This window comes from Phyllobates terribilis, unplaced genomic scaffold (assembly GCF_046119375.1).
Source record: "Phyllobates terribilis strain yellow unplaced genomic scaffold, ASM4611937v1 Scaffold_8__6_contigs__length_399053987, whole genome shotgun sequence".
NCBI lineage: Eukaryota > Metazoa > Chordata > Amphibia > Anura > Dendrobatidae > Phyllobates > Phyllobates terribilis.
This window is the reverse complement of record NW_027362768.1, coordinates 269,624,577-269,647,751: the sequence shown is the minus strand read 5'-3', so window position 1 is coordinate 269,647,751 and position 23,175 is coordinate 269,624,577. Positions and strand designations below refer to the sequence as shown.

The window sequence follows — 23,175 nt, the reverse complement described above, 5'->3', positions numbered from 1 at the left end:
ATATATAGATAGGGACTTGGTGAGGGACCACAGGGTGAACCGCCGAGGAGCAGGGGCGCCACAACGTTCCCCCCTTAGGGTGCCAACCTCCGCTGGTACGCAGGGAGAGTCCAGGGGAAGTGTAGGACATCAGTAAGAATTAGGTTTTGTCATCACAAATTATTGTGGTTTTGTGTATACTGTTTTGTGTGTCTTTTTATGGTCTTGAGACCTTTTTTTAACAAGATCAATAAAAGTTATATCTTAAAATTGGGGTTTCGATATGATCATGGCAACCGCTCTCTCTCTCTCATAGTGTTTGAACATTGAAATTAGAATTTATTACACTGCAATCGACTGCCTGAAAAACATGTCACAAAATACTCAAAACAATGAACATATGTGTTTGAAAAGAACTTGCTGTGCATGACGCGCCCCTGGGCCTGCTGTGTCGCGCAGCGTCTCGCGCACGGGGGCTTACCCGGAACCGGATCAGATGAGGGTTGTAGTCTCCGAGTGGCGGGGACCCGGTCCGTGCCCAGGGAGTCAACTCAGTGTGTGGCAGTCTTGATAGATGTTATTTGAGTGTCGACTACGCCACCCGTTGATTTGCAGCTATGGAGCTGCCGCTGCAGGGCAGACCGCTGAGGCCGGTGTAGAATTGTGCAGCGTGATAGTATAACCCCCAACGGGAGGGGTATGGCCTCAGGGCAGCCGACGTGGAAGATGAGGGTAGCAGGAACCACTCAGAGACGGTGCGGTGTAATTCAGGGTCTTTACTGGTAACAACGATAGACCCTCCCGGAGTACTTGCTAGCGAACGGGGCCTGGTCAGTCCTTGAGCAGATGGGATCTCCCCTGGCCAGGCGGAGTTGTAGGCCTCCCAAACTGACTGTACTCTTCTGGCTACCTTGCTAGAAGCGGATATAAGTAGCCCACGTCCCTGAGTGTACCGTGTGGTGCTCACCCGTATGGCCAGTGACTCGGGGCCTTCTAATGGCTTCCGCTCCACGATGGCGGCGCTGGTCCCACGCGTGTGACCGTGCCTTCGGGTTTCTGGGCCTGAGGACCTGAAATCCCCTGCCGGTCGGCTTCTGCTGCTGGGTAAGAGTTAGTCCCCACAGCCTCGGACGCCGGGTCCGGTAAGAAAGCTTCTCAGTCAGGGCGAGCTCTGCAGCTGCCAGCCCCTGACTTGTAGTAGTATTGCTCCCACTGAGCTTCTGCTGTTTCTTCCTGTGACTGTTTCTTGTCTCTACTCTCCTTGACTGACTAACCCTGCTTCAGCCCCGGGTTTATATAGGGGAAGGTCTTCCCCTCCCAAGACTGGGCAGGAGGTGTGGCATGCACAGGATCCCTGACCAAAGGACCTCCCACCTGCTCTCAGACATAACATTACATTACTGTGGGAAACTAGACCCCTGGGGTGCCACATGCATATGTTCATGTTTTAACCGTTTCAGGTTTCTAAAACTGCCAAGCAATTAAGTGACATGTCCATTCTTCTGCCTTTTTCTGTTCGGAAGCCACACTGTACTATACAACACAAATCAATGTAAAAAGTAAAGCGATGCCCGGACATTTTTTGAAGCATTTTGACATTGTTTTTGCTTTAAAAAAACACTAGCGGTTTCTTCATTATTCAATGGAGTGAAAAAAACAACCGGAAAACGACAGTACAAAAGATGTCACAAAAACCATGGGAAAACATGTCAGTGGCCAGAACCATCAGAAAAAAACGCACAGGAAATGACTGAAAAAACTACACGCAAGACGCTTGGTGAAAAAAGAAACCAGAATTCCCTGAAGCATCTTCTGCCTGTAAAACTTGGCTTATTTATTTCTTTGAAGATGAACAGCAATCAAGCATGAAAATAACATTTTTTGAATTGTTTAATTCTTGAATATTATCACTGTTTTGAGTCTATAGAAGTCATCTATACAGGCAAACCTACACATTAATAATCCAACAAGAGATAACAAAAGATGTGTCACTTGTCAAAAATAAAATATTTTCTTATTTATTAATCCACAATGCTTACAAATCTCTAAACAGCAAGTACTGCTATTTTAAGCCTTTTGTATTAAGAAAGAGATTTTACTTTTGCCAAGAGCCATCTTGGTTTTTATCTTTTCTTGAAACAGCAATTTGATGCAGAGCACCACCATATCTTCTGCATATATAAGAAACCTGTGTTATCCTACAGAGATTGTTTAACTATAAGGTACAATACTTCTATGGTCAGCATATAAATAAATATGCATAAATACACACATAAAACAATTACTTTAAACGACCAACCTTTTTTGTAAATTAAACCATTGAACCAATTAATAAAAATATGTTAAAACATTTCTGCAGTAGTTATATAATCAAATTACTAGAAAACTGCAAGTAGATATTAAACCTTTTTAAATAGTTTGTATAAATCAGGTATCACTCCTTTGCATCGTTAATACCACCAGCAGTGATTGCAAATGTGGCTTCATTTTCTGGCATTTCAGGGCTGTCAACAGAAAAAAGGAAATATTTTTTACTGATATCTTCTAATTTTTCATTTTAGGATTTAACATACTTGTCAAAGTAAAATGGGTTTTCTGTTAATATTTTTTATCCATTAGGCTTCAATGAGGTCCACTTACTGGCCCCTGCTCTAGTGATGGCTCTCAGACGCTGCTCCCAGTGATTGTTTACAGACTGTAGCGGTGGCGTGAGTACAAGCGCATGTAGCTGCTATAGCCATTCACTGGGCTCAGCGGCTTATGCCGGCTATACAAGTTAAACATTATTTTTAATTGAGAAGGTGATCAATTTGTTTGGTAGATCGTATACTTCCTCCTTTCAATATTGGGGAATGTCTCTTTAAATTTTTGGGATGACTGTTGTGCACACTTTCTTAAAAGGGTTGTCCACTACTGGACAACGCATTCTTAAAGAGGTTGTCTCACGTTTTTACTGTATGTGGCTACAATTGCAATGTGGTAGTAAAAACAAGCAATATTGCTATTTACTTTTTATTACAATTATTTTCTGTTCTCAAGAACGCAGAGATTTTTTTTCTATCGTGTACAGCTCATTGCCTAGGTTCCCGACTACCCTGCAGTCTTGGTGTGGCCTGTTACCTAGGTAAGAAGCACACATATATGTATGCTTTATAGCCTCCTCGTGCAGCTATGAAAATGACCGTTTCGCTGGATCCAACCAGGCTCAGTGAACTTGCTCTTTTCCCATGTTGCAAAGACAAAACTGCTTGTGATAGCTGCATGAGAGGATGCTCAATTCAGACCAGAGGCAACAGATAGACAATCTGTCAATCTACAGCAGCGAACTGCCTCCTGCAACTAAGCACAGAGATAATCCCTTTATAATAGCTGCACAGCCGATCATAAAATGAAAATATTACTTATCTCCTGCAACTGCTCAGTTCCTGGGATAGCTGCAATCGCTGCATTTGCTGACTGTACCATGACAGTTATTTCACGTGACCAATCAGTGACCATTGATTGACCTCAGCTTTCAGGATTCCGTTAGACTGGCAGAATCAGTAATGTCATCTATGTAGTGTATTAACTGTAGATATGGTAATCACTTCTAAAATATGGTTATATTGTGTAATAAAATTAATGGGCATATTCCTAAATATACAGTATTCCCTTAAGAGTCATGCTACTAATTAAGTACACAACTAATTAAGTACACAAATCAAGACATCCGGAGGAAGTGAGAGACCAGTCGCAGCTCTCACTTCCTCAGGATGTCAATTACGTCCGTAGGAGAAGGAGAGTGAAGCCAGCGCTGAATGGCCACAAGGATTGCGTGACAGCAATGTCACATGAGCCCCTTGGAGAGCCAGTGCCAAAACTGCTGAAACGGTGCCGTCACTAGTAGTGGACAACCACTTTAATATTAGTTACAGGCTTATCAGACACTGAGATCTATATTGGTTAAGACAGTATGCTCAATAGATATCTCAAAAATGTAAAGAAACATTCTCCAAGCCAATTTATCACCTTTCCAATGAGAGATGATACAGTGTGTGGTTGACATATTAAAAGAGGGTTACCAAATATTGAATATGCATTTGTATATATCACTGAAAGGAGAATGCACATTTTTAATGTTTTAAATTGACAAAAGTTAGGTTTTAGAGCAGCATTATGCTAATTTATTGAAGCTGGATCTAAAATATATAAACTCATATGAACAATATGAGACTGATTTCCAGTGGTAATAGATTATGTCATTGAACCTTACTTTTAGGTGTTATTTAGGTGTTACAAAGTGAAGGCATATCAAAGCAATAAGCTATCACTTTTGTTATATTGGAAACAACCTTTATGGGCTATGCCTCGGGCATATGTGGCACCCCAGGGGTCTGGTTTCCACAGTAACGGCAATGTTATGTCTGAGAGCAGGTGGGAGGTCTCTTGGTCAGGGATCCTGTGCATGCCACACCTCCTGCCCAGTCCTGGGAGGGGAAGAACTTCCCCTATATAAACCTAGGGCTGAGGCAGGGTTAGTGAGTAGAGAAGAAGTAGAGACAGAGAAGAGAAGCAGATATAGGAAAGAACATCAGGAGCTCTGTGGGAGCAGTGCTACAAGGAGTCAGGGGCTGGCAGCTGCAGAGCTCGCCCTGACTGAGAAGTTATCACCGGACCCGGAGTCCGAGGCTGTGGGGACTAACTCCTATCCAGCAGCAGAAACCGACCGGCAGGGGATTGCAGGTCCTCTGGCCCAGAAACCCGAAGGCACGGTCACACGCGTGGGACCAGCACCGCCGTCGTGGAGCGGAAGCTACTAGAAGGCCCCGAGTCACCGGCCATACGGGTGAGCACCACACGGTACACTCAGGGACGTGGGCTACTTATACCCGCTTCTAGCAAGGTAGCCAGAAGAGTATCGTTAGTTTGGGAGGCCTACAACTCCGCCTGGCCAGGGGAGATCCCATCTGCTCAAGGACTGACTAGGCCCCAATCGCTAGCCAGTACTCCGGGAGGGACTATCGTTGTCACCAGTAAAGACCCTGAACTACACCGTACCGTCTCTGAGTGGTTCCTGCTACCCCCATCATCCACGTCGGCTGCCCTGAGGCCATACCCCTCCCGTTGAGGGTTATACTATCACGCTGAACAATCCTACCCCCAGCCTCAGCGGTCTGCCCTGCAGCAGCAGCTCCTTAGCTGTACTCAACGGGTGGCGTAGTCGTCCAACATCTACCGCTAATACAGCGCCACTTAGTCTGACTCCCTGGGCACGGACCGGATCACCGCCACGAGACTACAACCCTCAAGAGATCCGGCTCCGGGTAAGCTCCCGCATGCGCAACGCAGCGCGACACAGGCCCAGGGGCGCGTCAACTTTTGGCGTAGTCGGCAGGATTTCGTGCCCGCAACCACCGGGTACTGCGTGCCTGAAAAAGACTGTTCAAACTTACCTGTGGTGAAGATTCCCGCCATCCGGCGCCATCTTCGGCTTCCTTCCCGCCATCGGTGGAGTTTTCCCGCCATCCGGCGCCATCTTCGGCCTTCTTCCCGCCATACGTGGAGTTTTCCCGCCATTGGACGCCATCTTGAGGACGCCGCGCGGGAAGAAGAGGGGCGTGGACTCCGAAAGCGTGCGAGAACTGAAGCCCCGCCTCACGTCCGGACGTTGCGTAAGGTCCTGGAAGGAGCCCAGCAGACGCCGACGTCACAGGAGCGCGACGGAAGGTCCTCAACCCTGACGATCCACTGCGGAGCCGCGGCCTACGGAAGAGGATCATCGCAAGGTAGGCCACGGTCCACTAGGGGGGAGAAGGATGTCGGATACGGAGGAAAGCTTCACCGCTTCAACCCCCGCCAGCGCCACCGCTGTTGCGGTCATGCCTTTCACCATGCCCTATATCCCAGGGGCAGCCTGGCTAGCCCAGTACTCAAGGGAGTCACATACCCTGCATGACTTTAGAGAAAAGCTGGATAGCCTCTTCCAGGTGTACCCCCTCACAGAGGAGCAAAAAGTGAGCATCCTGGTGGCCCAATTAACCGGAGCAGCCCAAAGGGAGGTAAAGTCCTGGCCACCTGGGGGGAGGACTGTCGCAGGGATACTAACCCGGCTGAGGGACACCTTTGATACCCGCACCTCAGCCGAGATCAAGCTTAGATTCTACGGGTGCAAACAGCGGGCACATGAGAGTATAAGGGACTATGCCCTGAACCTACAAGAGGCCCTGAGAGCCATTAAGCAGACCGACCCTGACGGCGTGGGAGACGAGGACAGGCTGTTGACTGAACAATTTATAGAGGGTTTATATTGCAATGCTCACCGAACCCAGTTGCGGGCAATGGCCTTACAGGACCCTCATCTGGGATTTGCACAGTTCAAGGACAGAGCCATCCGGGTGCTTCGAGAACCGGCACCAGGTGGCGTTGTGACCCCCAGACGCCCCACTACCACTTACCACCAGGAGGCGGCGCCCTTGTCGGCAGGGCCTGTGGGAGCTGATGCGCAGGCTTTGAACAATGACCCGGCTCCAGACCTGCACCATCAGGTCCAAGAGCTAGCTAAAAGCGTTGCTGCGCTAACCCGAACTGTGCAGTCTTTACAGGTTTCCACTCCAGGGAAGATCCAGCTGGCATCCGGACCGGAGGACATCCCGTGGCGTCGACCAAGGAGGACCCCACCGGCCAGAGGAAGACCCAGCAACCGATACAACGAGGACGGACGACCCATCTGCCGCCGCTGCAATCAACCCGGACATATGGCAAGGTACTGTCCTTTAAACGGGCACAACCTGGGGTAGAGGGCCAACCCCCAGGAAAAAGATCACCAGGCCCATCGAACTGGCGCGACAAATATGTGGGAGGACGTCCAGTCTTACCCGTGGTACTGGATGGCATTCCTATGAGTGCCCTACTGGACACCGGGTCACAGGTCACCACCATCCCGTACGTGCTCTTCAAGCAGTACTGGAATGACTCGGATATCACCCGCTACCCTGACGACGACTTGAGTATCATCGCCAGCAATGGTCAGCCCGTGCCACAGATTGGATTTAAAGAGGTGACCATTAAAATCGGTAGAGTCGAACTGGCAGCACAGGGACTGATCATTGTAGACATTGACAAACACGAGAGTCACCCAAAGATAACTCTAGGAACTAATGTAATTGAAAATTGTCTTGCAGAGGTGATTTTCCTTTTACAGCAGGTTGCCAAGAACGCCAGCTCCGGCCAGCAGCGAGTGCTCCAGAAAGAGATCCGGGCACTGATGCGACGGCAACAGCTAGAACTCTCCGGTGGTGAGATTGGTAGCGTGCGAATGTGTGACCCTTTCCCTATTGCCATGCCCCCGAAAAGTGAAATGATGATTTGGTGCCGGGCAGCTATTGGTCTGAGAGGTAGAGATTACCAGGCAATGGTAGAACCAGTTTACTCAGACAGTAGGCCCACCATTTTGACAGCACGGGGGGTGGTCAATGTACGCCATGGGAGGGTGCCCGTTCGCATAATAAATATCGGGAAGAGGGAAGTGTACCTGCCCCGGTATGCCACGCTAGCCAAATTGTATACCATCAATCAAGATTCCATACAGTCCGTAGAACCCTTGCCTCCATCTTCCCCGGAGGAAGGTAACGGCTCTCAGAAAACAATGGAGGACTGGTGTCAGCAACTACATTTGGGTACTGACTCCACTCCCTCACACCAGAAACAGGGAGTCTATCGGGTGGTGCAAGAGTACGAGAGAGTGTTTAGTAAACACCCGTTAGACTTCGGGCGAGTCAAGGGGGTAGAACACCACATCCCCACGGGAGACCATCCTCCCATAAAAGAGAGGTATCGACCCGTACCCCCTGCACACTACCAACACGCCAAGGGGATGCTTAGAGACATGAAGGAGGCTGGGGTGATCAGGGATAGCTGTAGCCCCTGGGCAGCTCCACTAGTCTTAGTCAAAAAGAAAGACAACACCATGAGGATGTGTGTAGATTACCGGAAAATCAACCGTATCACACACAAGGATGCGTACCCCTTACCAAGGATAGAGGAGTCTTTGGCTGCTTTAAGATCTGCTAACTTCTTCTCTACCTTGGATCTCACTAGTGGGTACTGGCAGGTTCCTGTAGCAGAGGCAGACCGGGAGAAGACCGCATTCACCACCCCGATGGGACTTAGCGAGTTTACCTGCATGCCGTTCGGACTCTGCAATGCACCAGGAACCTTCCAACGATTAATGGAGTGTTGTCTGGGCCACAGAAACTTTGAGACGGTCCTGTTGTACCTGGACGATGTCATCGTATATTCCAAGACGTATGAGGACCACCTGAAACACCTGGCGGAAGTGTTCGAAGCTCTGGCAAGCTACGGCCTAAAGGTGAAACCCTCCAAGTGTCACCTCCTGAAACCAAAGGTGCAGTACCTGGGACACGTGGTGAGCGCTGATGGAGTGGCTCCCGACCCTGATAAGATCACCGCAATTAAGGAATGGCCAAGTCCCTCCAGTTTAAAGGAAGTGCGGCAGTTCCTCGGGTTGGTAGGCTATTACCGCAGATTCATCCCCGGTTTCACCAAAAAGGCAGCTCCTATGCAGGACCTCCTGATAGGCCAGTACCGGAAGGCCAAGAACCAGAAGCCACCCTTCAGATGGGAGAAGTTAGAAGAAGAGTCCTTCCGCCAGCTGAAGATGGCCCTCACGGGGGATGAAATCCTGGCGTACCCTGATTACAGCCAGTCCTTTATCCTCTACACCGACGCAAGTAACATCGGGCTAGGAGCCGTGCTGTCCCAGATCCAGCAGGGGAAAGAACGAGTAATCGCTTACGCCAGCCGAAAACTGCGACCCACCGAAAGAAACCCTGAGAATTATAGCTCATTTAAGCTAGAGTTCCTGGCAGTGGTGTGGGCAGTCACCGAACACTTTAAGCACTACCTCGCTTCTTCCCGGTTCACCGTGTACACGGATAACAACCCGTTGACACACCTGGACACTGCAAGACTCGGTGCCCTAGAGCAGAGATGGATGGCCCGTCTGTCCAACTACGAGTTCACAATCAAATACCGGGCAGGACGCTCCAATACCAACGCGGACGCCCTGTCCAGGATGCCAAACCTACCGGACGTAGGAGAAGATCCAGAGGGACTGGAAGAAGTCGAACTCCCCGCGTTCCACCGTCATGGGACTATCCAGTATTCCCATCGGGTAAGGAGTAAGCAAGCCGCTACGTTTAACCCCTTGCCTCACTACAACTGGGAGGAAACGCAAGACAGTGACCCTGCCGTCCGGCTGGTGAAGGAGATGCTGACTCGGCCAGAGGCTCGCCTTGACCCAGACGCTCCGGAGGAAGCCAAGCAACTGTGGGCTGAGAAGAGTCGACTGTTCCTTTACAAGGGGAAGTTGTGCCGCAGAATGGTTAACTCCCGGACGCATGAACTAATCTGGCAAGTAGTGGTGCCACGGAGAGACGCAGCCATGGTGATGGAATCATACCACGACGGGGCTGGACACTTCGGATGGAAGAAGCTGGAGTTCCTGCTGCGTGGGCGGTTCCACTGGGTAGGCATGAGGGTAACCATCGAGAGGTGGTGCAGAGACTGTGGCCCGTGCAACCTAAGAAGGAAGGACCGTGCCAGCCAGAAGACTCCCTTGCAGTCCATCGTCACCCGGCAGCCGTTGGAACTGGTAGCCTTGGATCATGTAAAACTGACCCCAAGCAGAAGTGGCTACGTCTACGCGTTAACCATTGTGGATCATTGCTCCCGGTTCTTGGTTGTTGTCGTCCCCGTTAAGGACTTAACGGCTCAAACAGCAGCTAGAGCCTTCCAGCAGCACTTCTGCCGTCCACACGGGTACCCGGACCAAGTGTTGACGGACCAGGGACCTGCCTTTGAAGCGGAGGTCTTCCGGGAATTCTGCAATCTGTATGGCTGCCGGAAGATAAGGACGACACCCTATCATCTGCAAACTAATGGACTTTGTGAGAAAATGAACCAGGTGGTAATGGATCTCCTGAAAACGTTGCCCCTGGAAGAACGCAGTCTGTGGCCTGAGAAGCTGCCCGATCTAGTGGACCTATACAACCACATCCTGGTAGGTTCCACCAACTGTACCCCGGCTTACCTAATGAGGGCGAGACCTGGTAAGTTACCTGTTGACCTGGAAATGGGAGTCCTGACTCCCGAGGACACTTCACCAGAAGCAGACTGGGACACAGAGAGGCAGCAGCAGTACCGGAAAGTACAGGAGAGCGTGGAGCGAAGTCTCTGTCAGGCTAGGGAAAGACAAGAGAAAACTTACAACCAGTATGCTCCCGCTGTTCCCCTGGTACCCGGACAGCAGGTCTTGAAGAGGAAAAGACGGCTCCACAAGTTGGACGACCAGTGGGAGAAGGACCCGTACACCGTACTGCCCTCAAGCCACGAGAACCCGAAGGTCAGTACCATCAGTAAAGACGGAGGGGAGACCATAGCCATTGTATCCCGGGATCACCTGAAGAAGTGTCCTGAACAGCTACGGAACCCTGAAGAGGAACAAGAAGACCATCGACCCGTAGAGGAAAGGGAAGATATGGTTAGTACTGTGCTCGGAGACTTCCCTCGGTCCTGGACTCAAGTCAATGGTGCAGTTGTGGTACCCGTCCTCACGTTCCTCCAACCAGCATCCCAAGTGCCTATGGAGCAACAGGAAGAGCTGGAAGAGCAGCCGGTCCAGGAGGCAGAAGACTCCACACAAGCAGAACAGGAGGATCAACCCTCTGCTTATAGTGAGTGTAACGGGTCTGGGAGGCGGAACCTCTGGGCTACAATACAAGGGGGCGGTCCTTGTAAGGGAGCGGGTGGCGACCAGGCAGGCAGTCACAGGAGGTGACCTGGACAGTCTCTGAGTGAACGGGACAGTCTCTGAGTGAACGGGACAGTCTCTGAGTGAACGGGGCTGGAGGTCACGGCAAGTGACCGGGGCAGTCTCTAGGTATAGGGTTGGTACGACCTGTGGCGGCTGAAGATAGACGAGAGCTCCCAGGTGAGCAGGCGAGAGTCTCTGGATGAACGGGTGGTCACAGCATGTGACGGCGGAGCCTCCAGGAAGACCAGCGGACAGGCGACAGATGAGCGCTCCAAGGTGAGCGGGCAGAAGTCTCTGGACAGGCGGGTGGTCACAGCACGTGACGGCAGAGCCTCCGGGTAGGCAGACAGACAGGTAGCAGATGAGCGCTCCCAGGTGAGCGGGCAGGAGTCACTGGACAGGCAGGTGGTCACAGCACGTGACGGCGGAGCCTCCAGGTAGGCTAGCAGGCAGATAGCAGATGTGCGCTCCCAGGTGAGCGGGCAAGCTGGTCCATAGACAGACTGACAGGAGTTGGTAGGCAGACCGTCGGACCTCAGGCAGGCAGGCAGGTAGCTGATGTGCGCTCCCAGGTGAGCGGGCAAGAGTCTCTGGAATAGCTGGTGGTCACAGCACGTGACAGCGGAGCCTCCGGGCAGGCAAGCAGGCAGGTAGCGGAGAAGCGCTCCCAGGTGAGCGGGCAGGCTGGTCCTTAGACAGACTGACAGGAGTAGTAAGGCAGACCGTCGGACCTCAGACTAGCAGACAAGTAGCAAGTAATCAGGCAGGAATCTGACAGGTAACTGGCAGGTAACTGGCAACGGGACCTGAGGGCTGAAGCACAGGTGAGACACAGGTGCAAACAACATTGCTCAGGCACCTCCATTTTGGAGGAGGTGCCTTATATATGATGAAGTCCTCCGGCCATTGGCCGGGGACTCCTTAGGACGACGCGCGCGGCCCCTTTAAGAGGAGGGGAGCGCGCGCGCGCCCTAAGCACAGGGGCCGGGAAGGAGCGCGCGCTGAGAGCAGAGCGGGAGGAGGACGCCGGGAAGGAGCGCGCGCTGACAGCAGAGCGGGAGAGGGACGCCGGGCACGGGGCAGAGCGGTGAGGGGAGCAGCGTCCCTGCCTAGCAGAGGGCAGGGACGCCGGCACTACAGTACCCCCCCCTTTAGGCCCCCCCTTTTTTAGGCCAGACAGAAATTTAGCTAGGATGAGAGGGGCATGGATGTTCTCCCGGGGCTCCCACGTTCTCTCCTCAGGACCAAACCCCTTCCAATCTACCAGAAAAAAGGTCTTTCCTCTTACCCTTTTGGTGGCAAGAATGTTCTCTACCTCAAACTCGTCCTCAGCGGAAACCGGAGCAGGAGGCGTACCTGTAGACTTGGAAAAAGAGTTAAGTACCACAGGTTTGAGGAGAGATACATGGAAGGAGTTAGGGATCCGTAAGTTGGCCGGGAGTTTCAATTTATAGGCCACCGGGTTGATCTGACTGGTGACCTCCAGAGGTCCGATGAACCGAGGCCCTAACTTGTAAGAAGGTATCTTGAGTCGAACATATTTAGATGAGAGCCAGACCTTATCTCCTGGACGAAATTGAGGAGGATCCAGGCGTTTTTTGTCAGCGTGTCTTTTCATCCGTTCGGACGACTGAAGGAGTGCGGATCGGGTACTCTCCCAAATGGAGGAAAATTTGCTAACGAGAGATTCCGCAGCCGGGTTGTCCACCGAGGTGGAGACAGGAAAAGGAATCCGAGGATGCTGACCAAAGACTACAAAAAACGGGGATTTGGAGGAGGATTCGCTCTCGTGATTATTGTAAGAGAACTCGGCCCATGGTAGGAGATCCACCCAGTCAGAATGGTGGGCATTAACGAAGTGCCGGAGGTAACTGGTCAGGTTCTGATTGATCCGCTCCACTTGACCATTGGACTGTGGGTGGTAAGCGGAAGAGAAGTCCAGGGTGACGTCTAGTAGTTTACAAGTGGCTCTCCAGAAGCGTGAGGTGAACTGTACCCCACGATCCGACACGATGTGGAGGGGCAGGCCATGAAGACGGAAGATGTGACGAATAAAGTCTCTAGCTAGCTCGGGTGCAGACGGGAGGCCTGGTAGGGGAACGAAATGAGCCATCTTGGAGAAGCGGTCAGCGACCACCCAAATGACCGTACAACCGGCAGAGAGTGGGAGGTCAGTTATGAAGTCCATTGCAATATGCTGCCAGGGGGCAGCAGGTACTGGGAGCGGAAGGAGGCGACCGGCTGGCAGATGTCTCGGAACCTTGTTGCGGGCGCAGGACACACAGGCAGAAACAAAGTCTATTACATCCTTGTGCAGGGTAGGCCACCAGTAGTGACGGGAAATAAGCTGGAGGGTCTTCTTCTGACCAGCGTGGCCAGCCAGTTTAGACGAGTGACCCCAGTGAAGGATCTTCTCCCGATCAGGTACTGATACGAACGTCTTTTCGGGAGGGAGACGATTTAGACTCACGGGAGCCACCTGCATTACTCTGGCGGGATCGATGATGTGTTTCGGATCTTCCTCGAGATCAGATACCAGAAAGGATCGAGACAAGGCGTCCGCCTTGACGTTTTTGTCAGCCGGGCGAAAATGAAGGACAAAATCAAAACGAGCAAAAAACAAGGACCACCGGGCTTGGCGCAGGTTAAGTCTCTGGGCATGCTGGAGGTAAGCCAAGTTTTTGTGGTCAGTGTAAATTATTACCGGGTGAAGAGCCCCCTCAAGCAGGTAACGCCACTCCTCCAATGCCAGTTTGATGGCCAATAACTCTCGATCTCCTATGGAATAATTGCGCTCTGAGGAGGAGAAGAGTTTAGAGAAGAAGCCGCAAGTTACCATCCTCCCGGAAGAAGATTTTTGAGTAAGTACCGCTCCAGCTCCAGAGGAGGAGGCGTCCACTTCCAGGAAGAACTGCTTGTTGCCGTCCGGGCGATGCAGCACCGGGGCGGAAGAGAAGGCCTGTTTAAAGGAAAGAAAGGCTTCTTCTGCTTCGGGCGGCCACTGTTTGGGATTAGTACCCTTACGGGTGAGCGCGGAAATTGGGGCAGTCCGGGAAGAGAAGTGTGGTATGAAGAGGCGGTAGTAGTTGGCGAAGCCCAGGAACCGCTGAATGGCTTTCAACCCCTCCGGTCGGGGCCATTTCTCGATGGCAGACAGTTTCTCTGGATCCATTCGTAGGCCGGTCTGAGAAATAATGTAGCCCAAAAACGGAAGCGAGGTCTGCTCAAAGAGGCACTTCTCGTATTTACCGAAGAGGTGATTCTGCCTGAGCCTGAGCAGGACCTGACGAACGTCCCTCCGGTGAGTCTGGAGATCCGGAGAGAAGACCAAGATGTCGTCCAGGTACACCACTACGCAGGAGTAGAGAAGGTCCCGGAAGATGTCATTGACCAACTCTTGAAAGACGGCAGGAGCGTTACAGAGACCAAAGGGCATTACCAGGTATTCATAGTGGCCGTCCCGGGTGTTGAATGCCGTCTTCCATTCATCCCCCTGACGGATACGAACCAGGTTGTACGCCCCACGGAGGTCTAGTTTGGTGAAGATTCTAGCCCCCCTCAGACGATCAAATAATTCTGGAATGAGCGGAAGGGGGTACTTATTCTTCACCGTGATCTGGTTTAGGCCTCTATAGTCTATACAGGGACGGAGAGAGCCGTCCTTCTTTTTGACGAAAAAGAAGCCTGCTCCCGCCGGGGAGGTAGATTTCCGGATGGATCCCCTGGCCAGATTCTCCTCAATATATTCGGACATCGACCGGGTCTCAGCAGCGGATAAAGGATAAATACGCCCACGGGGAGGAGTAGTACCGGGTAACAGGTCGATGGGACAGTCGTATGGTCTATGAGGGGGTAATGTCTCTGCCTCCTTTTTATTAAAGACATCAGCATAAGACCAATAAGGAATCGGAAGTCCAGGTAGATTAGCTGGGGTAGGAGAGGGACGGACGGGATGGACGGGGACCAGGCAGGTCTTATGACAGTCTTGTCCCCAGCGAAGGACTTCTCCGGTCTGCCAGTCAAGCACGGGTGCATGTTTCTGGAGCCAAGGCAGACCTAGCAAGAGGGCGTGAGAGAGTCCAGGCAGAACATGAAAGGAGATACTTTCAGAATGCAGCATTCCCACCTGCAGAGTAATGGATTCGGTGATGAGTTGGATGGGGCGTGGTAAGAGCCCCCCATCCACGGCAGCCACAGACAAGGGTACAGCCAGAGGTTTGGTGGGGATGCGGTATTTCTCTACCAGGGACTGTGAAATAAGATTCCCGGCTGCTCCAGAGTCCAGTTGGGCTAGTTCGAAATAACGGTTCTCCCCGTAGACGATTGAAACTGACAACAGCAGGGATGGAGAGGATTTATTCTTGTCTAGGTGGACCTCTCTGAGCGAACCTAGACACAGGCGTTTCCCGACCTCTCCGGGCAGGCACGGATCCGGTGCTCCTTACTGCCACAGTAGAAGCAGGTCCCCTCGGCACGGCGTAAGTCCTGACGGGTCTTGACCATCTTGGTCTGGTCGACCTGCATAGGCTCAGGAGGGTGTACCTGGTTAGAGACAGAAGGAGTGACGGGTTTCTGAAAAGTAGGAGCTAGACGTAGTAACCTCCTCTCACGGGTGACCTCTCTGGCACGCTCCTGGAACCGTAGGTCAATCCGGGTGGCAAGAGTTATTAAGTCATCGAGAGTGGTAGGAATGTCCCGACCGGCAAGTTCATCTTTAATACGGCCGGACAGACCCTCCCAGAAGACGGAAACCAGAGCGTCGTTATCCCAGGCCAGCTCCGAGGCAAGGGTACGGAACCGTATGGCATATTGGCCCACGGTGAGGCTTTCCTGATGGAGGCGTAGCAATGATGATGCGGATGAGGTCTTCCGTCCGGGTTCGTCGAAGACTTTCCAGAAAGCCGTGAGAAAAGCAGGCAAGTTGGACACCAGGGGGTCTCCTCTCTCCCATAGAGGATTTAGCCAGGCCAGAGCCTCCCCGGTGAGATGGGACATGATGAATGCAATTTTGGCTCGGTCGGAGTTAAACTGGTGGGACAATAGTTCAAAGTGCAGGGTGCACTGATTTATGAAGCCCCGAGCCTGGACGGAGTCGCCTCCGAAGCGAGGAGGTGCAGAAAGCCGGGGTCCGGGGTAGGATACCATGGTATTAGTGGGCAGCGGAGCTGCCGGATTGCGAGACATGGCACTGGCGGAGGTTGTCGGTGGAGCAGTCAGAGTATCCAGGCGAGTATTGACATTCCGCAGGTGACCCAGGATGGACTCCTGTTGGGACCTTTGACGGGACAGTTCATGACACAGGTCCGAGAGCGAGGGAGCTTGGGTGCCACCGGGTTCCATGGCCCGAGCAAACTGTAACGGGTCTGGGAGGCGGAACCTCTGGGCTACAATACAAGGGGGCGGTCCTTGTAAGGGAGCGGGTGGCGACCAGGCAGGCAGTCACAGGAGGTGACCTGGACAGTCTCTGAGTGAACGGGACAGTCTCTGAGTGAACGGGACAGTCTCTGAGTGAACGGGGCTGGAGGTCACGGCAAGTGACCGGGGCAGTCTCTAGGTATAGGGTTGGTACGACCTGTGGCGGCTGAAGATAGACGAGAGCTCCCAGGTGAGCAGGCGAGAGTCTCTGGATGAACGGGTGGTCACAGCATGTGACGGCGGAGCCTCCAGGAAGACCAGCGGACAGGCGACAGATGAGCGCTCCAAGGTGAGCGGGCAGAAGTCTCTGGACAGGCGGGTGGTCACAGCACGTGACGGCAGAGCCTCCGGGTAGGCAGACAGACAGGTAGCAGATGAGCGCTCCCAGGTGAGCGGGCAGGAGTCACTGGACAGGCAGGTGGTCACAGCACGTGACGGCGGAGCCTCCAGGTAGGCTAGCAGGCAGATAGCAGATGTGCGCTCCCAGGTGAGCGGGCAAGCTGGTCCATAGACAGACTGACAGGAGTTGGTAGGCAGACCGTCGGACCTCAGGCAGGCAGGCAGGTAGCTGATGTGCGCTCCCAGGTGAGCGGGCAAGAGTCTCTGGAATAGCTGGTGGTCACAGCACGTGACAGCGGAGCCTCCGGGCAGGCAAGCAGGCAGGTAGCGGAGAAGCGCTCCCAGGTGAGCGGGCAGGCTGGTCCTTAGACAGACTGACAGGAGTAGTAAGGCAGACCGTCGGACCTCAGACTAGCAGACAGGTAGCAAGTAATCAGGCAGGAATCTGACAGGTAACTGGCAGGTAACTGGCAACGGGACCTGAGGGCTGAAGCACAGGTGAGACACAGGTGCAAACAACATTGCTCAGGCACCTCCATTTTGGAGGAGGTGCCTTATATATGATGAAGTCCTCCGGCCATTGGCCGGGGACTCCTTAGGACGACGCGCGCGGCCCCTTTAAGAGCACAGGGGCCGGGAAGGAGCGCGCGCTGAGAGCAGAGCGGGAGGAGGACGCCAGGAAGGAGCGCGCGCTGACAGCAGAGCGGGAGAGGGACGCCGGGCACGGGGCAGAGCGGTGAGGGGAGCAGCGTCCCTGCCTAGCAGAGGGCAGGGACGCCGGCACTACAGTGAGCCTGCCGTACCCCTAGTGAGTCAAAGAGCCGGTAGACAGCTGCCCAGTTTACCCTTGACAGCTCCTACACCCTGTAGTTCAGGGCTAGACAGTCAGCTCCGTAGGTCCACTAGGGCCACTAGAGGCCAGTTACCCGCACGTTGGAGGATTTGAAGTGTATAAATTGTTTTATTTGTGGTTACCTGTTTTTCTTGTTGCTTGTGTATAATTATGTGTTTCTAGTTATTTATAGGAGTCCTTGGTGGATTTACCGGGAATCCTTTATGTATAGTTGGAGCGTAACCCAGGACGGACTAAAGACTGTTAAGGACTCGGGGCAGGACAGACCCCTACCTGGTTACGTCTCCCTGTTTTGGTGAAATGGACACCTTGCTTTTCTTCAAAGACTGCACCCGGTTGCGGACACGCCGTAACCATCTTTATGTGTTTTTCTTATTGTATTATTATTGTTTATACCTTGTTATGTTTTTCTAAAAATATGTTTAGTCCCGGAGTACTAAATTTCACTAGGGGGGAATGTGGCACCCCAGGGGTCTGGTTTCCACAGTAACGGCAATGTTATGTCTGAGAGCAGGTGGGAGGTCTCTTGGTCAGGGATCCTGTGCATGCCACACCTCCTGCCCAGTCCTGGGAGGGGAAGAACTTCCCCTATATAAACCTAGGGCTGAGGCAGGGTTAGTGAGTAGAGAAGAAGTAGAGACAGAGAAGAGAAGCAGATATAGGAAAGAACATCAGGAGCTCTGTGGGAGCAGTGCTACAAGGAGTCAGGGGCTGGCAGCTGCAGAGCTCGCCCTGACTGAGAAGTTATCACCGGACCCGGAGTCCGAGGCTGTGGGGACTAACTCCTATCCAGCAGCAGAAACCGACCGGCAGGGGATTGCAGGTCCTCTGGCCCAGAAACCCGAAGGCACGGTCACACGCGTGGGACCAGCACCGCCGTCGTGAAGCGGAAGCTACTAGAAGGCCCCGAGTCACCGGCCATACGGGTGAGCACCACACGGTACACTCAGGGACGTGGGCTACTTATACCCGCTTCTAGCAAGGTAGCCAGAAGAGTATCGTTAGTTTGGGAGGCCTACAACTCCGCCTGGCCAGGGGAGATCCCATCTGCTCAAGGACTGACCAGGCCCCAATCGCTAGCCAGTACTCCGGGAGGGTCTATCGTTGTCACCAGTAAAGACCCTGAACTACACCGTACCGTCTCTGAGTGGTTCCTGCTACCCCCATCATCCACGTCGGCTGCCCTGAGGCCATACCCCTCCCGTTGGGGGTTATACTATCACGCTGCACAATCCTACCACCGGCCTCAGCGGTCTGCCCTGCAGCAGCAGCTCCTTAGCTGTACTCAACGGGTGGCGTAGTCGTCCAACATCTACCGCTAATACAGCGCCACTTAGTCTGACTCCCTGGGCACGGACCGGATCACCGCCACGAGACTACAACCCTCAAGAGATCCGGCTCCGGGTAAGCTCCCGCATGCGCAACGCAGCGCGACACAGGCCCAGGGGCGCGTCACATACAGCGAGTCCTCTGTGCAATAACATATATGCTCTATATGGTGAAAGATATTCTCATCTTGAGGGGGATGAAACATGCCATTTTTTCCTGACCGGGGTGTACAGAATCTCATAGAATCTGCCAAATGTTACTAATTTCAGATTAGTTTAAATAGACTGTCTGCTTAAGACATTATTGTTTAAAAGGTTGCCACGCACCAGTGGTATCCAATTGTACAAAGGATCTGACAGAGAATATGGTTCCCATATGTAATCAGATGTGAGTGGATGCTTAGGCTAAGTTTCCCACAGTGAGAATTTGTTGCGCTATTTTCACACACAAAAATGCAGCACATTACAGAAACAGCAAAGTGGATGTGTTTTATGCAAATCTCATGCCCGCTGTGCTGATATTTAACACTGTAGAAATGAACCTGTGGTGTGTTTTTGAATTCCGTAGCATGTTCATTTCAATTGCGGTAAATATATGTTTTAACTGCTGTTTTAACCCGTAAAGTTGAATGAGATGCAGAAAATCCACAGATAAAAATTGCATATTTGCTTTTAGTGCATTTCTGCAGTAGAAACGCAGTAAAAACACATTTAATCCGCACATGAAAAATATAGCACTCGTATGAGAAAACGTGACATCTAAATGAGCCCTTGGACAACCCCTATTCATATGCTCCATTAGAGCACATAGATGGAAAAAAAGCAATGTGGACATCTTTGTCATCACCTGTCATAAATTTTACCAATACGCAGCTCGCCTCTTTCTTTTCTTAAGCTGATTCTTGTTGTTGAAGCATGTGCAAGTATATGGCCTCCAATGGGCTTTTTGGGATCTGCTTGAAAGCTAGAGAAAAAGAGGTTTTTGAAAACTAAATATAAACAATCATCTTATATATTAAACCATTATTATGTATATTTCCATTTCAAACCGTGATCATGGTCTTTATAGTGTTTGTGATGGTGTGATATGGTGTGTGGGGTATCATTCTGTCTATGTTCATATTTTTACTGAATTTCGGAGTGTTGTCTTGTTGCTCTGTATCATTCTGTGTATTCCCTCTAAGGTGACTACACAGCATTTAATCTTAATTATCCAGACGTCTAAAGACTGTCGTCTTATGAGTTTTCAAAGTTTACTCTTGATATTTTTGAATGGCTGCTGTTTGCCTCTTATATCAGCTCCTACAGGGTATTGTCTGCTATCTTAGCAAAACAGGGACGTAGGATCATTGAACAATCGATGTTTGATATGTTGATTGACCATTGTATGGGACCCTGTGGCTTGTTGACCTGCAGAGCAGAGGAGGACAAACTATGCAGGTTGATTAAATATTCAAACAATGAGAGGTGAGCCCCTGCCATCTCCCCCCTGACCTGTGGATGATGACTTGAAACACAAATGTGGGTATGAAGAGGAATTTTCTATCCTTCTGGGGAGAGAAACCAGCAAGATAGGTCCTTTGTGGGACGCTGATGTGAAGGCCAGCACTCCGGAGAGACTTGGAGAAACCCGGATTGCCCTGGAAATACTGCTGGAGGAGTCTATATGGAAACGTATCTAGACTATTTCATCCTCCGTCTGCTGGATTGCTTGACTCTCATCTCCCGGGGCATTTATCCCATTACTGGACTGTATCCATGTTCCTGGAGTATTTTATCCTCTGTGTGGTGGATTGTTTATGGCCCTTTCGGTTTGCATGTAATAAAGGTTCTTGCGACTGTTCACTCATCTCTGGCTCTGCTGATTGTGTGATACCGGAGTAGGACCCAGTGACAACTTGTATAATATTTCATAGGATATCATGCACATATTGTACATAGCATGGGGGTGACAACGGATTAGACACAGAAGATTCCAAAAGATCTAAGAGGAATAAAGAACCAAAACTAAAAATCTAGTGACATCTTTTCCAAAGAAATCATTGGACCATGTATCAAGCATGTATCCAGTGTCGTAGCTATAGTCTGATGGGCCCCAGTGCAAAATTTGGACCGGCCCCCTGCCCCCATCCTGGTATAGATGTCTCTTATCCTTGGCACCATCATGATATACTGTATATCCCCCATCCTGGTACATATGCTTCCCGTTCTGCCGCTGTTCTTTAATGTATAGAAGAAAATAAACCATTATACTGTACTCACCAGGGGCGTACATAGAAGTCATGTGGCTCCAAAGAAGAAGTATAAACGCAGTCTCCATAGTTCTCCATATAATATACTGCACAGCTCATAGTCCTCCATAAAGTATAATGCACAGCTCATAGTCATCCATAAAGTATAATGCACCCCCATAGTCAACAATAGTAGTATAATGCACCCCATAGACATCAACAGTAGTATAATGCACCCCCATAGACATCCATAGTAGTATAATGCACCCCATAGACACATCTATGGTAGTATAATGCACCCCATAGACACATCCGTAGTAGTATAATGCACCCCACAGACATCCATAGTAGTATAATGCACCACATAGACATGCATAGTAGTATAACACACCCCCAGAGACATCCATAGTAGTATAATGCACCCCATAGATATCTTTAGCAGTATAATGCACCCCATATAAATCCATAGTAGTCTAATGTACCCCATAGACATCTATAGTAGTATAATACATCCCATAGGCATCGACTGTAGTATAATGCACCCCATAGACATCTATAGCAGTATAATGCACCCCCCATAGACATCCATAGTAGTCTAATGCACCCCACAGACATCTATAGTAGTATAATGCATCCCATAGGCATCAACTGTAGTATAATGCACCCCCATAGACATCTATATTAGTATAATGTACCCCATAAACATCCATAGTTGTATAATGCACCCCCATAGACATCCATAGTAGTATAATGCACCCCCACAGACATCCATAGTAGTATAATGCACCACATAGACATGCATAGTAGTATAACACACCCCCAGAGACATCCATAGTAGTATAATGCACCCCATAGATATCTTTAGCAGTATAATGCACCCCATATAAATCCATAGTAGTCTAATGTACCCCATAGACATCTATAGTAGTATAATACATCCCATAGGCATCGACTGTAGTATAATGCACCCCATAGACATCTATAGCAGTATAATGCACCCCCCATAGACATCCATAGTAGTCTAATGCACCCCACAGACATCTATAGTAGTATAATGCATCCCATAGGCATCAACTGTAGTATAATGCACCCCCATAGACATCTATATTAGTATAATGTACCCCATAAACATCCATAGTTGTATAATGCACCCCCATAGACATCCATAGTAGTATAATGCACCCCCACAGACATCCATAGTAGTATAATGCACCCACATAGACATCCATAGTAGTATAATGCACCCTATACACATCCATAGTAGTATAATGCACCCCATAGACATCCATAGTAGTATAATGCACCCCATAGACATCTATAGTAGTATAATGCACTCCCATAGTCATTCATAGTAGTATAATGCACCCCCATAGACATCCATAGTAGTATAGGACGCACATCCAGCTGAAGATTTTGCTGGCGTTTGCGGACCTTGGCCCTCACCTGCCAGGCCCGGTCGCAGCGGCGACCGCAGTCATTGCGCCCCTCCATGTATCTAATTATTATTCCTGGAACAGCCACTTTATCTTTTACACATACAACTGATGGACAATCAGAGAATTTGTTCATTGCAGTTGATGTAATGGGCACAGCCCATAATGTAATGTATGCATCTCATACATTTGCAAATAGTTATGAGCATCTGGAGGAATATATACAATGTGGAAAATTTTTGAAGCGTTTTACACCAAATTTTTGCACAAAAAAATTGCAACTTTATCTCATTCTACAATGCTCCCACAACTATTCAAAAGTGAGTGTGGTTATTTAAGGATATGGACATGCTGCCCACTTTTCCCCTTGAAGTTTCAATGTTGTGAAATGTGTTATATGGTGTAATGTGAGATGTCATGTAAAATGTAATAAGTATTAATGATAAGTAATGTGAATTATGATGTGTGTTAGATATTTGTAGTTTGACAATCGGAACAGTTAGAGTTAATGTTTGTGACTAACCCAGAATGGGAGGGACTATCTGGGAAGACAGTGGAGAACTTCCTAACAGAGAGTTAGATAGGGCCTGGAGTGGATAGTGAGCGGGGATGAAGGTCCAGGGTGAACAGAGCTGCATTCTGGGGTGACCCTAAATGAGAGGAGACTGAAGAGAAGGGATAGCGAAATCTGAATGACAAGAGACTAAGAGACAGAGTAGCCTTCCAGAGACGGGTCCTAGGAGAGGAAGCCTAGCCACGAGACCCCAAGCTTATAATGCTGGAA

At 50.5% G+C, this 23,175-nt stretch overlaps 1 pseudogene; it reads right to left on the bottom strand.

Moving 5' to 3' along the window:
• Positions 1-2,413: 2,413 nt before the first annotated feature.
• The window catches only part of LOC141157734 (meiotic recombination protein DMC1/LIM15 homolog), a 179,790-nt pseudogene continuing 159,028 nt past the window's right edge, over positions 2,414-23,175 (bottom strand).